This window comes from Chelonoidis abingdonii, chromosome 2, assembly GCF_003597395.2.
Source record: "Chelonoidis abingdonii isolate Lonesome George chromosome 2, CheloAbing_2.0, whole genome shotgun sequence".
In the NCBI taxonomy this organism is placed as follows: domain Eukaryota; kingdom Metazoa; phylum Chordata; order Testudines; family Testudinidae; genus Chelonoidis; species Chelonoidis abingdonii.
The window spans coordinates 220,487,489-220,492,099 of NC_133770.1; the positions used below are offsets into that span (position 1 = coordinate 220,487,489).

A 4,611-nucleotide genomic window follows, 5' to 3' on the forward strand; every position below is an offset into this window, starting at 1 on the left:
AGGAAGAAGACAGGGGGGAAGAGAAAATCTCTTTGTGTTAGAGTTACAAAGCTTGCATTTCCAGGGAGGGTGAGAGAAACCTGATCTCTCTGTGTTTGTGTTTCAAGGACTTGAAACACGGTGATCTCCTAGTGTACCCAGGGCGGGAAAATCTGGGAGGAGGTAAAGAGGGGGAAGGGAAGTGGGGTATTTCCCTTTGTTGTGAGACTCAGGGCATCTGAGTCTTGGGGTCCCCCAGGGAAGGTTTTGGGGAGACCAGAGTGAGCCAGACACTGGAATTTCTGGCTGGTGGCAGTGCTATCAGATCTAAGCTGGTAATTAAGCTAGGAGGTTTCATGCAGGCACCCAGATTTTGGACGCTAAGGTTCAGAATTGGGACTTATGCTTTATGACAAATACTGATGGTGGTTTTTTGGGCGTTGAGAGTGGAGTCAAAGTGCCAACCCCGTTCACAGAGGCAGCCATTCCACATAGGGCAAACAGAGGTGGTTTGGAACCAACGATTTAAAAGTTAAAGGCTCCATATACTATTACAAACCCCCTGAGCCATCCAGTCCCCATTTTATTTCTCCCATTGGAACATCTGATTCTAGGTAGATATATTTGATTATTAAACAAGAAGCAGTTCTGACTCTTGCCAAATGGTATCAAAACAAATGTAAGAAAAGCTACAGCATTTCCTTTAATAACATTTTCTCTTTACAAAACATCCCATAGAGATGCAGCAGACATATGTGATATTAATATTATGCAACTTAACTGATGCTTAGAATCATTTGGGAAAACTTTGACTGACTGGCACTTACAATTGCTAATGAGGGGATCTCAGATACAGGCATACAGTAGAATAAAGCAGTTTATTTTTCAGCATGACATTGCCCCATCTGAATGGGGGGAAAAAAAACCCCAACACACAAAACAGACAAGCTACATACGAGATAATGTGGGCCACTGAGCTGTGCAGCAGTGGGTTTGTGAAGAAGCTAATGACTGGAGGCCAATCTCTGTAATCTGTGTACACACACACCCTCTCCCTCTCATTAGCAGTGTCTGAACATTCATCTTCCCCACCTGGAGACAACAGGGTGCCTGGGGGACAGCCAGGAGAGAAGGCAACTGAGAGCACTTTTTCCTACACAGATCAACTTCACCCCAGCTGGAGACAGCACCTTCCCCTACTTGTGAGAAGCAACTCCCTCAAAATAAGACTAGAACAGTTGCCCTTTGAGACACCAAAATAGCATCTCTTCCTTTAAAAAATGGACTCCTTCAACACAGTGATCAGCTTTGTCACATTTGAGACCATCTACCACTCATATGGTAGATGATTCCACCTAATTCCCCCATGCTTCCTGGTTCATCTATTAGAAAATAGATCTGATTTTGCAACTGCAAGGAGGGGGAGGGGAAAGCTTAAGTATATTGGTTCTTTGCCTTTTTCCTTTAAAAGTGGTGCTAGGAATTTATGCATAGAGATAATACAGACAGATTGATCTACACTAAACTAATTTCACTGACAGCTCCTGTGTTCAACTCTCATTTTAAATGTCTTTATTGTCTTGCAAAAGCAAAAAGATGTTCAACCACTAGATTTTGCAGAGCACACAACTCCTCATTTCTCAGGGGAAACAGTCACAGAGAATTCCATATTGTAGATTCACAAAGAAGAAAAAGTTGGCACCTTTACTCCATTTGTAGATATCAATAAACATTCAGATTGTAAAACAGGCATAGTCGCTCGGAAGTCCATACCATTGCATTTTCATGCAGTTGTTTGTTTACTTTGAATGACTTCCACCCAAAAAACATATTCCAGAGGTGTAAAGTTTTGCAACTGAGTACTGTGCTAACCTTATAGGGCTAAATTCTAAAGCTGATACCACGCACAGTCCCATTGAAGTCAGTGGAACTACTTGTGCAGTGAAATGCTACTCACGATGAATAAGGGTGTCAAAGTCTGGTCCCTAGTGAAATTTATATAAGCAACATTATTTTTTTAAATTGAAGACATACTGTAGGTGTTTAATATGACTTACATTTTACATCCTGTCTCCTGCAATAATTTGAACAGAGATGAACAGTAGAGAATCAAACATCTTGCCCATCAATAGCCATCTATGTACCCAGCTTTTCCCCAACTGAAGCAAAGATACAGGAATTTAGCTACAAACTTGATGAATTCCTTTTTTTTTTTTAAAAAAATGTAAATTAATAATGCTCTAGGCAGGCACGATTTTTCAGGGGATGGAGAGTACACACTTGTTTTTACTTTAATTCCTGACATGGCTCACTTTTTATTTATTTATTTATTTTTAAAATGTGTGTACTGGATGACAGCAGGTTTAGTTTCCTCTCATGTGTTAGAATTCTGAAAGAAGTTTCCTCCTGTCTACCATTCATGTGTAGAAATGGCTCCAAGTGGTACTGGTGCCACTCCTGTCGTTACCTGCCCTTTGTCCATTATGCAACATCAGTGTGAGGATAATGAAGAAACCCATAAGTAGAGTTTATATGAAGTTTAAATGGAGCATATGAGTGATTTAGTTTAATTGGAAGAGTCTTGATATGCAAGGGACAGCTTTCCCACACTGTAGAAATCCATACGTTAAAATACTTCTGTTTTTAGAATGTCATAGCATAACAGCCAAGAGTTGCCAGAATGAGGCCACTGTGACTGTCCGGCTTTGAAAATAAACATTTGACAGACCTGCTCTTTGTGCTGCAACCACCACATCCACAGCATATTTACAAATGCAAAAATTCAAAGCTGTTCAGTCTGCTTCATTATGACAACACAGGCAATTCAGTGGGTATGTTTTTAGAATGGCACATAGGATGTTAGGCACAGAACTCCTGCTAATAATAATAAGAAGTGGGCATTTCATGCCGTTTATAGATTGGGAACATATGAAAGCATGCATAGTGATAGAGATAGATCAATAGGGAAGGATTTTTAAAATCAGAATGCAATTTCTCTACCACACAGTTGGCAATAGTAAGTATTTCCTAGTAATAGATCCAGTCTGCATCTACGGAAACAGCATCAGTGCTATGCATTTTAATGAAACTTGCTCTCCAACAAATGCCATTTCCTCCCTCTTGGGTGGGTTCCAGTGATTCTATAAAAAAGAAAAGGGATCTGCTTTGATTTTTGAAAGATTTCCATATTTATTTTCATGACATTGGGGTACCTGGATTCCCTGAAACTACAGGTTGAAATTCCAACAGGATTATCTGTCTGGATATGTAGGTTTTTATAGGGTTGTCCATCTCTGTGATATGCAAATTCCTAACTCAGGTCTTTATTTTTTTTTTCCATTTGAACAATTTATTAGTATGCCTGTTTTACAAGTTTTAGAAAAAGAATCCCACGATTTTGCCTCCTGTGTGTTTTCACCTTGCTTCCTCATGGTCCGTGATGCCAGCAGAAGTTGTCAGCACTATGTACCCAAACTGACCTGAAGGCAAAAGTTTGTTCTGCCACTTTTCAAGATCCTTCAACTGAACATCAAATCTGGAACTGATCACAGTACACTTGTTCAGTCTGGCTGTGAGATTAACAACAATTTTCCCAGCTCTGTGATCATCAGTGATCTCAAATTCACCAATGTAACCATGCTTCATCATCACAGTTAAAAAACTGCAGGATTACTTTAGAGAACTTGACTTTTCCACATTTCTCTGCATTGTTGATGCTCTTAAGGGCATTGGCCAGAACATTCATGCGTACCATGATGCCGGTGCAGCAAGATGGCAGAAAAAAGCTTTATCACAGGCAGATGGATTGAGTATCATGCAGAACACCTTGTGAAGGGTCTTTCCAATGTGACCTTAAGAACCAAGGTTCTGTCTCTTGCTCTGATTGGACATAAGAAATCTCTTACCACTTCAGTACAGTAAGGATTCATTGTCCTTAGCCCACATTCACTATTACACTGTTGTGTGCCCTGCTACATCCTGGTTGGATGCCAGCCACCGCACCACATGTGGCCAGATTTCTGAGTCATGTAGTTTGCAAAAGGCTAACATCACTGATGTTGCTGCACAATATACCTGAGTAAGTCATGAAAGAAAAGTAAGTAAAGACTTGAGGATTTGGTGCATGGGCTGCATTTGTTTTTAGCACTTTTTATTGTAGTGGTTTAGCAAACCCAGTATGAATCTTGATCTGTAAACTTCCACATGATTTAATTTGGGAAACCGTATTTAGGTCAATTCCTTCGTGCTATGATTACTGTGGTTTACTAGCAGAAAATGCATTACTGGCCTTTAATGTACTAGCAATTACTGACCCAAAATGGGATAATTACTTTTTGCTAAGGCCTTCTCCATCTATTTTTGAACACCCAGTACCTCCATTGGACATCTTGAGAGAATTGGAACATTCCCATATTGAGGCTTATCCTAACCTTTTTGTTCAGAAAGTCACTCAAATTCCACCCCCCCCACCCCCATCCCACCCAGAATTCTATAGGAAATAGTTGAAGTTCCCTGTCTCCATTACAATCAGGTATTTAGAGGTTGCCCCATACCCTTTTTGAAAAACAGAAAGAATGTGTCCTAGAACTTAGAAGAAACACAAATATAGGATGGTACCTGAACTTCCTATAT

The 4,611-nt window shown here is 40.1% G+C and overlaps 1 pseudogene; it reads right to left on the bottom strand.

Annotated features, from left to right (window-relative positions):
- Positions 1-3,301: 3,301 nt before the first annotated feature.
- LOC116835841 (small ribosomal subunit protein uS8-like) lies at positions 3,302-3,758 on the bottom strand (annotated as a pseudogene).
- Between the last annotated feature and the right edge of the window lie 853 nt (positions 3,759-4,611).